The sequence below is a fragment of the Callorhinus ursinus genome, unplaced genomic scaffold (genome assembly GCF_003265705.2).
Source record: "Callorhinus ursinus isolate GAN/ISIS: 27379988/994484 unplaced genomic scaffold, GSC_fseal_2.0 scaffold30, whole genome shotgun sequence".
Classification (NCBI taxonomy): domain Eukaryota; kingdom Metazoa; phylum Chordata; class Mammalia; order Carnivora; family Otariidae; genus Callorhinus; species Callorhinus ursinus.
This window is the reverse complement of record NW_027397092.1, coordinates 17313801-17329465: the sequence shown is the minus strand read 5'-3', so window position 1 is coordinate 17329465 and position 15665 is coordinate 17313801. Positions and strand designations below refer to the sequence as shown.

At 52.6% G+C, this 15665-nt stretch overlaps 1 protein-coding gene and 1 pseudogene across 1 annotated transcript in view; both read left to right on the top strand.

Annotated features, from left to right (window-relative positions):
• The window catches only part of FSTL4 (follistatin like 4), a 408583-nt gene that overhangs the window by 252013 nt on the left and 140905 nt on the right, over positions 1-15665 (top strand). The gene's annotated exons all lie outside the window — the stretch shown is intronic.
• On the top strand, positions 8376-9265 carry LOC112815118 (RWD domain-containing protein 4 pseudogene; annotated as a pseudogene).

Below are 15665 nucleotides of genomic sequence, written 5' to 3'. Positions count from 1 at the left end.
GCCTTCATTATAATGCATAAAACACATGACAGGAGCATCTTTCATCTTGATGGGCTGGCTAGATGCTCCCTGGCCTATTTCTCCTCAGAAGGAAGGAAAGGCCCCAACAGCCCTCCAAGTCTCTAGGATGATGCTAGCCACGGGGCTTTTCCAGGGAGGGTGGGAAGCAGCTCCCCTTGGAGGGTAAGGATCCGTGAGCACCCAGAAACAGGAGTCCTCTGGGAGATGGTCAAAAAGGCCAATGTCAGGTGTGCTGTGATTGCCATCACACAAAATCATGCAGCTTGAAGGCAGGTGACCAAAGGGATGGAGGTGGCCTTTGTTGTTCGAGGGCTGAGATTTACTGATGATGATTTTTTTCCTTTCTCCATATTTTCTCAGGATCCTCACGAAGGAGGAACTTTGAGGGCTACAATTTAGATATTTGAATTTAAAAAAAGTTTTCCCAGCACCGTGGGCTCTTTCTAATTTTACAGCTATGAGCCACGGTGCAGCTTAGGGATGAGACTCAGCCACACTGTCTGGGTTCGACCCCTTCTCTCCTGTTCTCCGCAGATGAAGAACACCCCCACTGCCAACATGCTCAGCAAAAAGACCACCCAGGCTCATCGAGAAGAACATTGCACTCTTTTGTCTCAAACAATGAGCTCCCCTGGGGACACTTTCAATTCAGTAGGGGGCTGCCATCAGACATGCACACATAAGCCTTGAAGGCCAGGCATCCATGAGGTAACAGGTCCCCTTGGGGCCCATCAGCCGCCCCATCCTTGGCCCTGAGCAGCTCTGCCTGACGTCCCGTCTACTCTAGCTGCTGCTGGTGTGGCGGCCGCAAAAGACCAATCCCACCTCTTCCTGTCTCAACCAGCGCGTGCCCATGTCTCCTCTCTATATCACTGCCCTCTTTCCGTTCTGTGTGTGCGCACGTGTGTGTGCATCGTGTATGTGTGTGCTCGTGTATACATTGTGTACACGTGTGTTCTTGTGTATATATGCGCGTGCACACGCGTGTATGTGCATTGTGTATATGTGTGAGCTTGCATGCATGTTGGTGTGCGTGTGCATGCTGTGGGAGCCCAGAGGCCCTGCGGTGCCCTAGCTCTCCAGCAGCCTCTTGTTCGGCAGGGCATGCCCAGCAGGCCTTGTGCAGGGACAGCTGCAGGCAGCTCTCCGTCAGGGTGCCCCTGTGCGCCTGGACCCACAGACAGAGCCCCTGCCAGAGCCCACAGGCAGGAGCCAACTGCCAGTGTTGTTCCTTCCTCGGGTGTGCGGAGTGATAATGTAGCAAATGAGCAAGTCGACAGCTTGCCTCCCTGCTCGGTACTGCAAGTGAAAGACGGAGGGTGCTGCTCGCACGGGGCTGAGTTCTGCAAGATGCCACGCTTTTCCTGCCACTGTGCTTTGCTCAGTGACAACACTGTGCCGGTGCCTCTGCTTCCGAGCTGTCTTCACTCCTGCCTCCTCCCTGAGCTCTCTGACCCGCACAGGCCTCTCCTCACACCCCTGCCCCTGCCAGTATCTCTGGCCACATGAGGGCCCAGCACCTTCTTCCCTCCTGGTTCCAACCCCTCTGCTCCCTGAGCTCTGAGCGATGCGGCCTCAGACTCCGCAAGACCTGCCTCCCCTTGGGCGATCCCTGCCAGCTGTCCTTCCTGTCGGCTCCCTGTCCGTTCCTGGGATCCTGTGGGCCCCCTCTGGGACAGCACTGTGCAGGTGGCTCAGAAGCCGGGGAGGTCACACGGGAAGATATGGGCACCCGAGAGATAGTGCTGGAGCAGCTACTAGCCCCCGTCTCATGCACCTGCTACAGGTACCTGAACCTCTGTGGGCCTGGGGCCGGGGGTAGACTGCAGTGTGCTCGAAGCTTCTGGTAGGTCAGTAAGAGGTACTCCTACAGTACTTGTACCGTGGACGGTGTTCAGAGAGGGTAAGCAACTTACCTGAGGTCACACAGCTTGTCAGTGGTATATCCAGGGTTTGTAGCTAGAGTTTGCTAGAGGAAGAATGCTTCACAGCAGGGCTGGAAGGACAGATGGGTTACAGATGAGCAGACAGCAGGGCATGGGGTAGTGGGCAGGGAGGTAACGGAATCTGAAGTTGGTGCAAAGGTGTTGGGAGGTGGCTGTGTTCCACCTGCAGATTAGAACAGGGGAGAGAGGAAGGAGGTCCCCCATGAAGCCTCCGTGAGACCTATCCCACCTCCCCTTCCCTCCCCCAGCCACAGGCTCACATGCTCGCGCGTGAGCGCGCACACACACACACAGGTCGTCGCACGCGGCCTTGTCTGAGAACACATGCAGGAGAAGGGCTGACAGAGGCTGGTGAGCTTCCTTTGGCGGTGCTCAGAGGTCTGAGAGCCAGGGGCTGAGCCCAGCTCCTGTCCTGTAGCAAGCTAGCTCACGGTTAAGGATAGTCCTCATGGCTTTGTCTTGGACTGGGGTCATTAACGCAAATGTGGCTGAACTCCTGCACACGTTTCTTCTCCTCTAGTCATGGAGGAGAGGGGATGGCTGAAGGAGCTGTTGAGAGAGCCCTGGGCCACCCTTCCCGACTGCGTGGCAGGAACATTAGTGGTTGGAGGTCCCCAAGGACAGGAACTTCCGAGGACCTTCAGGGGTCACATACCTGGATCCCTGCTGCGGTTCTGAAGCCTGACTATGCTTCCATCGACCCCAGAGTTTCCCTAAATAGAGGTCAGGCCCCCCTCTCCAGGGGGGCCAGCAAGACTGAGACCCCAATAGCCCTTGCTTCCAACCATCCCAGGGGCAGACCCTACATTTCTGTTGAGTCATCTGAGCGAATTATTTCATTCTTTCTTTATGTCCTGAACAAACCCACATCATCATTTTATTAATGTATTTGCAATTATGGTGTAATGATTTCCCGTTTAGTGTGGTCCATGATACAGGGACACTTAATCAAATATCTGCATGATGGGCCTTTAAGTTCTCTGGGGCCAGAAGCTTTTCCCATCAATTAGGCTTCAAAGAAATGAGTTTTAGGCTCATCTGCAACTGTATTTTTATGTTTCTTTTATGGCTCCCCTGCTTTTCTCCTGGTGTCTTTAGAGATACCAGGAAATGTGGTGTGGGACTGAAGTATTTATGTGGTATGCAGAGAACAGGTTTATAATGGTCATTATAAAATATCAAAGTGCTTTGAAGTAGGACAATTTATATTTCCATTACAGCCATTTCATGGGTGCCCTCCTCAGTGCCGGAAGGGAAAGGGATGTTCCCCTGGAGGTGTTTGCTCTGGAAAGAGGTTGGATTTCCAGAACCTTCCATGGACCCCACCCTCACCCCATACTCCAAAGGTCTTGGGAATCGTACCCATTAAAATGCAAAGAGGATTTTGCAGCCATCCAGAGTGTTCCTCCTCTGTGCCAGGTGAGGTGCCATCCTAGCCACCAACTCCTGCAACAGCCCCAAGGACGGAGATTACCAGCCCCATTGCACAGATGAGGAAATGGGGCACAGGGAGAGAAGATCTGAGCACCTCATGCTAGGGCCTTGTTCATTCAGTTCTCTTCTCCTGTCCCCACTTATGCAAAGGAGTTGGGACTGGCTACAGAAGGTTCCAAGTGGAGGCAGAAGGAAGTCCTGTGAGCATGGAGTAGCTATGTTCAGTTAACCCAGTGGTTGTTTTCTGGCTTCCTGGACTCGGGGCAGAAGGAAACATATGTATGTCTCAATAGGAGCCACTGTAGATGAAAGTTCCATGTCCATCCATTTGGTCATTCCTTCGTTTATTTGCCATGTGTTTGCTGTGTGCCAGTCGCTTGCTATGGTGCCCACGGGTTCTTGGGCTCTGACAAGAAGGGCAGAGTGGACAAGTGGAGGCAGCGGAGACAATAAACCCTGTGCAGGGCTTGCCCAGGGCACTCCAAGGACACAGAGGTGTGTGAACCCAGCCAGGCCAGCCGGGAGCAGTAGGGAGGTGACGTGCAGGCCGGCGGTGCGCCAGCCAAGATGCAGAGACGATGAGGAATTTGCCAAGCGGGGCAAGGTAGGGCTGTGGTGCCATGGCCCAGAGGTGATGCCAGGCCAGTTTGAGATGCTGAAGGTGGCTCAGGGGTGCGAGCCGGGAGGGGCTACATGAGGCCAGACAGCTGCAGCAATTGGGTGCCCCCAGAGATCCCTCCAGCTGCTGAGTAGAGGGGGATTGGTTGGGACACGATTGGAGTCTGAGGGCTCCCAGGCTGGAGTGGTCATCCAAGTAGTGTGGAGGGTTACCTTGAACTGGAGCAGATGCTGTAGGAAACCCTCAAGAGGCAGAAATGGCCTGAGCCATGACTGACTGGCCAGGGATGGGTGGGATTTCAGGGGTGATGTCTGAAGTGTGGTTTGCACAGCTCGGGGCTTTGGCCGAGGGCCACTGGCTGGGTCGGGCATAAAAGGAGAAGCAGTCTCCTGGAAGGTTCCAAGCAGGCCACATTGAGTCCAGGTGTGGGGAGATGTCAGGCCAGCAGTGCGGTAGGAGGTCTAGAGCTTAGTGGAGGGTCTGGACTGGGCAGCGCATGGACACCTCTCTGGTCTCCCCCTGCTCCAGCCCGTGATTGTCTGCCCTTTAACCAAAGAAACTGAGCCTCTGAAAGCCAGAAAGGCACTGGCAGGAGGAAGAGTCAGTACCCACATCAACGAGGAGAGACGATGGTGCCTGTGGACAGCAGGGCGGGAAGATGGAGGGGAGCGGGGCAAAGGGGCCATCCGGGGACCAAGCTCATGTCCCACCCGCAGGAGCCACTCTCCGAGAGGGCCCTACCTTCACTAGGCTGGCACACCACACCTGGGCCTCCAGGAGCAATGCGATGGGGGCACCCCCCCCGGGGGCCCCTTGTGGGCAGAGCCAGTGAGTGGCCCAAGTTGCCCCATCCCCGGGCAGTTGGCGGTTTTCAGAGTGCACGTGGTGGGGTGGGCTGTCTTGCCCAGCGCTCATCACACCATGCCCGGGGCAGGCAGGGCCAAGAGTCCCAGGCTCCATTCAGCCCAGACCCCCCCTCCCCAGAGCTCACCTGCCAACCGGACATCTCCCCATGGGTGACCTGGGAGGCAGACACGTCCGGGGATTCCGTCTTGCCCTCACACACAACCTGCGATACACAGACACCCTCCGAACTCCCCTGCCAGACACCCTCCACACACGTTCTGAGCACCCAACACCCTCTAGGGCCACACGAGCATGAGCGACTTGTAGGCAAGAAATCTGTTTCTTCAACCAGTAACCCTCACTTCGAAGTCATATCAACTCTACTGAGCTAGCCGATCTGGCAAAGGACACTTCTCCAGCTCTTAGGTTTGCTTTCTGATGAATGAAACGATGGTCCTTCGGTACCTGGTGCATATTTAAACCTCCAAGACGGCACCTGGGTGGCTCAGCCAGTTAAGCATCTGCTTTCGGCTCAGATCATGATCTTGGGTCCTGGGATCAAGCCCCGCATTGGGCTTCCTGCTCAGCGGGGAGCCTGCTTCTCCCCTCCCTCTGCTGCTCCCCCTGCTTGTGCTCTCTCTCTGTCAAATAAATAAAATCTTTTTTAAACATTAAAAATAAATAAATAAATAAATAAATAAATAAATAAATAAATAAATAAATAAAAACAAAGCTCCGAGAGGTGTACAGTCTCGACTGTGTAACATGCAGCCTGACACCTGGAGACACGAGCTGGGAGAAGAGTCTCCTAAGGCAGGAGTGCCATTTGAACTGGATTGACGGCTGGTGTCCCCATGGAGGAGCCCCACTTCCCCGCCGCCATCAGGCTCCCTCACTGTATATTTACTTTTAGTCCCACGCTATTTTCTGTGATCCATTAGTTCTTCTAAGCCATTTAAAGCTATAATCAGGGCTGTTTGCTCAGGGGGATTTGATCCTGATAAGTGGATCCAGACCCACTCCTTGAATTCGCTGTGGGCTTTGATGCAGCATGAATGCGCCCCAACTAAACGAGCAAAAACGCCTGCCACGTCTTTTCCCTCCTCTCCTTTTTAAAAACAAGGCCAAGTGTGTGCACAAATTAGTTGCAGAGGATTGTTGACAGCCCGCTTCTTAGCTGAGAAATGTACCTTTGGCCCTGTCGTAGGGTTCCCAGGGGCAAGCCCCCACCTAAGAGCACGGCGTGATCTCCCTCAACGGTCGCTTGGTAAGAGTGCACAGCTGGTCCGGAGGCCGGGCCTGGCGTGCCCATCCCAGTCTCACACTCAGGTAAGGGCAGGCTGAGGGCCTTACGGGGCCTTACTGGGAAGAATGCGTCCCCGAGCTGACAGCGTGGGCCTGTAGCCTCCCTGCCCCAGCACCTCCCTGAATGCAAGCCCTCCCCAGCTGCAAGAGAGAAGGACGTGGCCCGTCACAGTGCTCATCTTTCCACCTCCTGGGGCCCGACCTCCTGGAGAGCAGGGCCCACACCTTGTCCCCTCTCTGCCTCGATGCCTGGCCCAGGACTCGGTGCACCTACACCCCAAGTGCATCTCTGCTGAGTGAATGGGGACAGGACCTCAGGACTGCTCAAGGCTGGCTGTGCTCGCTCCCCATTCCCCCCACCCCCGTCTCCTCCCCCAGCTGGATAGCCCAGCTTGCTGGGGAGGATGGAGATGTGCTTCCTGGAGCCTCCAGACGATGGGCGCTGCCGGCAAGTGGCTAGGGTTCAGAGTTCTTTGCCCCGTGCCTCTTTGGCCTGTGTTCATCCTGAGATGTACAGTTACAGTAAGCCTGGTGGTAATTCATGTGCTCACGAGTCCACAGAGCAGGGGGGAGCTCCAGAGTCACCGCCTCTGCCAAGCCAGGTGTTCAGACTGGTTATAAATTATCTCCTGCTGTGGAGTAAAGCGCCTTCTGCTCCTTCGGTGTAAATTATCCGAAAGTCACGTTGCCTAAGGATCAATTCGTCTGTCCCCAGTTGGCAAGCATGGGTAAGGGCGCGGGCGTGGCGGGTACAGTCACTGCAGGAAGGGTGCCCACGCTCCCTGTCCCTGTCCCCCGCTGCTGTGGCACAGCAGGCCCCAGCTGTTTTGTGGGTGTGTGCCACATGTTGGAAAGCATAAGTTAGTGCCAGGGGGCAGTTAATGTTGAAAATCAAGTGCGGGGTCTGGACCCTGATTGCCACAGCAAGGGGGATGGCTTTCTAGGAGTGGAGAAATGAGTTATGCCCGGAAGGGCAGGTGAGGATGCTGCCCAGGAGAGTGCTTCACATGGAGGGGACTGGTGGCAAGGCCTCCAGGCCCAGCCCTGCCGTCCGTCCTGCTGCCCAGACGTCACTGGGCTGGGAGGTGTGGCTGCACAAGGGTCTGTCCCATCCTCTCTGAGCAGGTGACCCTTGGTGCCCATTTCTGGGTCACATAAGCCAAACAGCCAGGGCTGTGGAGGTTGAGTTGTACCTGAGCCTGAAGCCTCATTTCAGTCCTCACAACCTTGGGAGCCGGGGCAAACTGGGGCAGAACAGGCAAGGGCATGGTCTGTGACAGGGTCCTAGGGCCTTACTAACTGGCCCTGACCCCTGGGGCTCCAAGGAGGCCAGCCCCCTGTGTGCCAGGGCCCATGGCAAACCCTCAGCAAGAACAGAGTGCCTGGGCAGCCACCTCCACACCAATACCTCTTCGCCAAGAGCCACCAACTGCCATCCAGGCCTGTGAGGTGGGGCAGTATTCCATGGGACAGCATTTCAGAGCCACGCCCACAGAGCCCGTGACGGTGCCTTAGCTCTGCGGTGAGCATGCATCAGATTCCTCTCGGGAGCTGAGTATGGGGGTGACATAGGATGCCCCAGGACAGTGAGGATCTCCTGACCCTCAGCCTCTTCCATTCCTTCTCCTAAGGCTGCTCGCAAAGCCCGTGCTACACCCATCCTCCTGCCCAGAGACCCAGGCCTGAGCTAAGAAGCAACACGTCCAGGGAAGATGGACAACATGGTGCCTGGCCAAAAGGATGCCCAATCCAAGATAACTTGTTGACCAGAGGGACCAGAGAAGCTACAGCCGCGCCACATCAGTGACCCTCTCCTAGGAACCACTGACTCCCAGCCAGGCCACGCCCTCCTCCGTGTACCCCGGCCTGGGCCTGGCCAAGGACAAAGCTCCTACCCAAAGCAACTGATAGCTTTCAGCTGTTGAGGAACGCCACGTCACCTCTTTTACATGAGCATGTTATCGGGGCGCCTGGGTGGCTCAGTGGGTTGAGCATCTGACGCTTCATTTCTGCTCAAGTCATGATCTCAGGGTCGTGAGATCCCACAATTGGGCTCCACTCTGAGCTCAGAGTCTGCTTAAGATTCTCTCTCTCTCCCACCCGGTCGCCCCGACGCCCCACCCTCGGCGGCCGTGGGCTCCCCGCTCCCCGCGCACAGACCCCCCGCAGGCGGCTTCGCACTGCCCAGAGGCGGGTGGCGTGCGTGACTCTCGTCTGCCGTGCGAGGGGTGTGCCTCCCGCAGCCCAGGGCTCGGAATGGGGACGCCCCGGGCTCGGGGCCGCTGCTCTCCCTTTCTCGTTGTCGCAGACGCCCTCCCGGGGGGCGTCCCACAACCGGCACCATGAGTGCCAACGAGGACCAAGAGATGGAACTGGAAGCTCTACGTTCTATTTATGAAGGAGATGAAAGCTTCTGGGAATTAAGTCCAGTGTCATTTCAATACAGGATAGGTGAAAATGGTGATCCCAAAGCCTTCTTAATAGAGATTTCCTGGACAGAAGCATATCCCCAAACACCTCCAATTGTATCTATGGACGCTTTTTTTAACACCACCATATCATCGGCTGTAAAGCAGAGCATATTAGCCAAGTTACAGGAAGCAGTGGAGGTCAATCTCGGGACCGCCATGACCTACACATTGTTTGAATATGCCAAGGACAATAAGGAGCAGTTCATGGAGACTCACCAGCCTGTGAATTCTACGATACCCATAAGCAGTATCATCTCCGTTGAAACTCCTAATACAGCCCCATCGAGTAAGAAAAAAAGAAAAAAAAGAACAGCTTTCAAAAGCAGAGAAACATAAGCTGGCAGATAAAACACATCACAGAGGAGAACTGCCTCGAGGATGGGACTGGGTTGATGTGGTGAAGCATTGAAGCAAAACTGGCTCTAAAGATCATGAATAGTACTTGGAATTGAAGACAAGGGAAGAACATCCTTTAAGAAGTAAACTGGGTTCAAAATCCTTCATTACTCTTTTCTGGTATTGAGGTGGCTTTTTATAAAACAGAATTTTTTTTGTATGTTTCTTATGTAAAAAACGTTTTAAGCTGAAAGTTCATGAAGAGATCTGGTTGTATTAAATTATTTTCACAAACTTGCCTTAAAAGGTGAAATGTTAAAAAAAAAAAAGATTCGCTCTCTCCCTCTCCCTCTGCCCCTCCATGCTTGCACTCTAAATAAATAAATAAGCATACTATTCAAGTATAACACACAGAGAAAATGAATAAATCATAAATGTATAGCTCAATGAATTTTTGGAGAGAGCATATCTTGTGACCAGCCCCCGGGGCAAGAGAGAGAATCTTACCAGCACCCAGAGGCGCCACCTGCTCTGCCCCATTCACGTCCCCACGCAAGTGTAACTGCTGCTCAGGTTGCCTTTGGGAAGAGGAGAGGACATGACAAATCAGAGAGGTGGCTAAAGCCAACAGTGTCACTAAGAGGAGGCCCCAGGAAGAGGGGCACCACGGCAGAGAGAGGGGTCCAGAGGGTGAAGAAAACTCCACAAGAATGTGGAAGAAAATGACCCCGTCCGTGTGGCAGGCACAGACCGACGGTCATGCGAGCACAGCACTTGGAACAGAAAGCAACTCCCTAAGAACTGAAGAGTATGGTTGCAATGTCAGCTTGGACCTTGGACCATTCTAGACTCCACGCTGAAACGAGAAGAGACTTTTGAAGGGGAGCAGTAAAAATTATTAGTGGTGTCAAAAATAAAGCTCTGTTGGTCCTCGGGCTCTTTTCTGCCCCAGAGGTCAGCCATGGGGCACTGAAGGCCCCTCTGAGCTCAGGCGGGGGTCCAGCCACTCCGCACTCCCTGAGAACAGCTGTTCTCTGGTGGCTCTGTGTCTGAGGGCCCTGAAGAGCATCCTGCAATGGGGACCTTTCCAGATTTTCTTTCCTACCATGCTCAGCCACCACCCTCCATCTTACCCCTCTGGGTCACATGGAAATGCTCTCACTGAGTGCAGCTGTGGCCCCCTGAAGGGACACCGGCCCTGGAAAGTGGTTGCCAGTCACTCCTCCCAACTGGAGGCCCTGGAGATCCCCATCTTTGGGGATCCCCAGTTTTTCCAGGCACTGGGTAAGAGGGTCAGCCCAAGCCCTGGGCCCCTGAGCCAAGGCGGCTGGCAGGAAGAGCCCCTCACGTGGGGCACAGTTTCTCCCTCCGCCTCCTGCTATAGAGCAGCCTGTTCTCTCCGCGATTATGGCTCGCGGGGTCTCTTTGCAAGCATGGAAGGCTAGAATTTGAAGGGAAGGGAGCTGGAGCTGGAGCAGGAAAGGCCTCAAAGGGTGTGCGCACAAAACGCCAGGCAGGTGGCAGGCCGGCTCGGGTCTCAGGGCTGAGAGCCGCAAGCTGAGGACCACTGCCCCCACCTGTCCACCCCCCGGGGTGCTCTGAGCGGCCCGCGCTCTCCTTGGGAGAGTCCTGCAGGGTTGCTATCGCTCCCATCTCTGGTGGGTCCTGAGCCCTCTTAAAGCTCCTGAATGCATTGTCATGCCACACAAGGCAATATCAAGGCCATTCCTGGCATCCGAGAAGTTAAGAATAAGGAGGGGGGCACCTGGGTGGCTCAGTCGTTGGGCGTCTGCCTTCGGCTCGGGTCGTGCTCCCGGGGTCCTGGGATCGAGCCCCGCATCGGGCTCCCTGCTCCGCGGGAAGCCTGCTTCTCCCTCTCCCACTCCCCCTGCTTGTGTTCCCTCTCTCGCTGTGTCTCTCTCTGTCAAATAAATAAATTAAAAAAAAAAAAAGAATAAGGAGGACGTGGAGGGCAAAGCGGTTTCCCAGCATGTGCATCTGCCGAGAGAACCTCCACCAGCATGCCATCGGGCTCCTGGCCCAGCCTGCCGGGGAGGGAACCGAGCAGCCCGCCGGGTGCTGAGCCGTGCCTGGAATAGCTCCATTTGCTGCAGGAGGAGGGGCCTTCTGAGCGGTCAGGGGAGCCACAGCCTGGTCTCCCCACTCAGTGCCCCCTGCCCGCCCTTCCCTGTCAGCCCCTGGCTCCTCGTGTTGCTGGGCTCTGGGATCTGGACACGAACCAGGGCCTCCACGGCCTGCTCACTGGCCCAGACACGGCCCGCCTGGGGCCGGCTTTCACAGAGATGAGTCTCCGCTGCTCCCTCCACAGGGATGGGTTTCCAGGGTGGTTAATCTCCAGAACAGCGGTGCAGACGCGGGGAAGAAGAGCCTCCCCACCCTCCTCCCAGCAGCTCGAGCACTGGAAAGAATCCAAAACTCTCCCCCAAAGATTGTGTGGTTCTCCTTCAGAACTTGTTGTGGAGTTTTGTTTTGTTTCACGTTGACCTGGGATTTACTGTCAGTCCCATAAGTCAGAGGGGTTCAGATAAATCTTCAGACCTCAGAATCTCTGTTCAGGTGATTCTTCTCTGCAATGCTATTTCCTGCCAAGCCCATGTCAAGGCACGAATCCCCGGCTTAGCGCACATGCTCTTTTCTGAGACATTCTCAGGCAGTTTCCCTGTGATACTTTTCCTTCCAAGGTAAATGTCCCCATGAGCCCAGCAAAGCTTCTACAGGTAGAAACGTGGGACGTGCTAACATGTGAGCAGTTCTTTCCTGGAGACCGTCGCTCGATGGCATGGATTTGCAGTCTACAGACCCCTCCTACACAGGGGGAGCATCTGTGCTGGTTGCCTCTAAAACCAAGTGGCTCCTTGGCTCAGCTCAGAAGCTGAAGATCGCTGTGTCTGAGCAAACAACCCCGAGCCAACACCGTGGTGAGGAAAGCACCACAGGCCGTGCCAGGCATACGAAACAGGTGCTCAGAGGCCTCCCCGGCCCCAGGCTCCTCACCTGCTGGCCAGAGCACTCCTGCCCTCCCCAGGGATGTCCCGGAAGAAGAGAGACAGAAAAGAGCCCAGATCTGCAGAAAGGGGGAAGGAGGCAGGTCCTGGCCCTTTCCCCCGTGGTGCCTACGTGAGGCCTCTTTCCTCAGTGGGGCGTGCGCCAAGATGAAGCCTCTTCCTCAGGGGCTGCTGCCCGCTTCGTCCCGAGGACCGGGTGGGCTCCATGGCCCCAGGATGTGGCTCTGCGTTCTCTGCCTCCCCACGCTTGGCCTTCATAGGCTGGGGCTGTACACAGGTATGCACGTGTGCATGGCATATCCACAGGGCCACTCACTCCCGGGTGCACTCCCACGCTCTCCCACTATCTTAAACATCTCAGGACTAAGGACTGTCAAAAGAAGTAAGACCACCACCTTACACCCACTGGGATGGCCCCTGTCAAAAAAACAAAAACCAAAAAACAGAAAATAAATGTTGACAAGTATGTGGAAAATTTGAACCTTTGTGCACTGTTGGTGGAAATACAAAATGGCACAGGCCACTTTGGCAAATGGTATGGTGGTTCCTCAAAAAAAAAAAAAAAAAACTTAAAACTGGGGCACCTAGGTGGCTTAGTCAGTTAAGTGCCCAACTCGTGATTTTGGCTCAGGTCATGATCTCATGGGTCGTGAGATGGAGCCCCATGTGGGGCTCTGTGCTCAGCAGGGAGTCTGCTTGAGATTCTCTCTCTCCCTCTCCCTCTGCCCCTCCCCCCTTGTGTGTGTGTGTGCACACGCGCGCGCTCTCTCTCTCTCTCACATAAATAAATCTTTCCAAAAAAAGTTAAAAATAGAGGCACCTGAGCGGCTCAGTTGCTTAAGCGTCTGCCTTCAGCTCCTGGGATCGAGTCCCGCATCGGCCTCCCTGCTCAGCAGGGAGCTTCTCCCTCTCCCTCCGCCCCTCTCCCCACTCATTCTCTCCCTGAAATAAATAAATAAAACCCTAAAAAAAAAATAGAATTACCATATGACCCAGCAATTCTTCTAGATATATACCCAAAAGAATTGAAAGCAGGGTCTTGAAGAGATATTTGTACATGCATGGTTATAGCACTGTTACTCATCATAGCCAACACCTGAAAGCAACTCCATGTCTACTGACTGATGAGTGCAGAAGCAACAGGTGGTCTATGCATACAGTGGATATTATTCAGCTTTACAGAAGAAGGGAATTCTGACATGCGACAACACGGATGAATCTTAAAGACATCACGTGAAGTGAAGTAAGCCACTCACGAGCAGACAAATACCGCGTGATTCCACTGGCACGAGATAACTTCAAGTAGGCAAAATCATAGAGACAGAAAGTAGAATGGGGGTGGCCAGCAGCTGGGGGAAGGCGGGAATGGGGGCTATTATCTCATGGGTCCAGAGTTTCAATTTTACAAGATGGAAAGAGTTACGGAGATGGATGATGTTGATAGTCGCACAAAATTATGAATATATTTAACGCCACTGAACAGTATACTTAAAAATGGTTAAGATAGTAGATTTTACATTATGTATATTTCATCATGATAAAAAAAAAAAACTGGATAAAAAAGAAGGCCACAGATTCTAATTGTTCACATAGATCACTTTTCTTTAACCCTGTCAGACCCAAAGCCACCTTTTCATGGCAAATATTTTATAGAGCCCCTGTATCATCTCGAAATGAGTATGTGTCTTTTTTTTTTATTTATACGTGGAAGTTTTATTTTTTATTATTTTTTTAAATTTAAATTCAATTAGCCAACACAAAGTACATCATTAATTTTTTAATTGTTTTATTGTTATGTTAATCACCATACATTACATAATTTGTTTTGGTGTACTGTTCCATGATTCATTGTTTGTTCATAACACCCAGTGCTCCACGCAGAACGTGCTCTCCTCAATACCCATCACCAGGCTAACCCATCCCCCCACCCTCCTCCCCTCCAGAAACCTCAGTTTGTTTTTCAGAGTCCATCATCTCTCCTGGTTCGTCTCCCCCTCTGACTTACTCCCCTTCATTCTTCCCCTCCTGCTATCTTCTTCTTTTTCTTTTTTCTTAAAATATGTTGCGTTATTTGTTTCAGAGGTACAGATCTGTGATTCAACAGTCTTGCACAATTCACAGCGCTCACCGTAGCACATACCCTCCCCAATGTCTATCACCCAGCCACCCCATCCCTCCCACCCCCAACCACTCCAGTAACACTCAGTTTGTTTCCTGAGATTAAGAATTCCTCATATCAGTGAGGTCATGTGATACATGTCTTTCTCTGATTGACTTATTTCACTAAGCATAACACCCTCCAGTTCCATCCACGTCGTTGCAAATGGCAAGATCTCATTCCTTTTGATGCTGCATAATATTCCATTGTGTATATATACCACCTCTTCTTTATCCATTCATCTGTCGATGGACATCTTGGCTCTTTCCACAGTTTGGCTATTGTGGACATTGCTGCTATAAACATTGGGGTGCACATACCCCTTCGGGTCCCTACATTTGTATCTTTGGGGTAAATACCCAGTACTGCAATTGCTGGATCGAATGGTAGCTCTAATTTCAACTGTTTGAGGAACCTCCATACTGTTTTCCAGAGTGGTTGCACCAGCTTGCATTCCCACCAACAATGTAGGAGGGTTCCCCTTTCTCCACATCCCCGCCAACATCTGTCGTTCCCTGACTTGTTAATTTTAGCCATTCTGACGGGTGTGAGGTGGTATCTCATTGAGGTTTTGATTTGGATTTCCCTGATGCCGAGCGATGTGGAGCACTTTTTCATGTGCCTGTTGGCCATTTGGATGTCTTCTTTGGAAAAATGTCTGTTCATGTCTTCTGCCCATTTCTTGATTGGATTATTTGTTCTTTGGGTGTTGAGTTTGGTAAGTTCTTTATAGATTTTGGATACTAGCCCTTTATCTGATATGTCATTTGCAAATATTTTCTCCCATTCTGTCAGTTGTCTTTTGGTTTTGTGGACTGTTTCTTTGGCTGTGCAAAAGCTTTTTATCTTGATGAAATCCCAATAGTTCATTTTTGCCCTGGCTTCCCGTGCCTTTGGCGGTGTTTCTAGGAAGAAGTTGCTGCGGCTGAGGTCGAAGAGGTTGCTACCTGTGTTCTCCTTTAGGATTTTGATGGACTCCTGTCTCACGTTTAGGTCTTTCAACCATTTGGAGTCTATTTTTGTGTGTGGTGTAAGGAAATGTTCTAGTTTCATTCTTCTGCATGTGGCTGTCCAATTTTCCCAACACCATTTGTTGAAGAGACTGTCTTTTTTCCATTGGACATTCTTTCCTGCTTTGTCAAAGATAAGTTGACCATAGAGTTGAGGGTCCATTTCTGGGCTCTCAATTCTGTTCCATTGATCTATGTGTCTGTTTTTGTGCCAGTACCATACTGTCTTGATGATGACAGCTTTGTAATAGAGCTGGAAGTCCGGAATTGTGATGCCGCCAGCTTTGCTTTTCTTTTTCAATATTCCTCTGGCTATTCGGGGTCTCTTCTGGTTCCATACAAATTTGAGGATTATTTGTTCCATTTCTTTGAAAAAAGTGGATGGTATTTTGATGGGGATTGCATTGAATGTGTAGATTGCTCTAGGAGGCATTGACATCTTCACAATGTTTGTTCTTCCAATCTGTGAGCATGGAACGTTTTTCCATTTCTT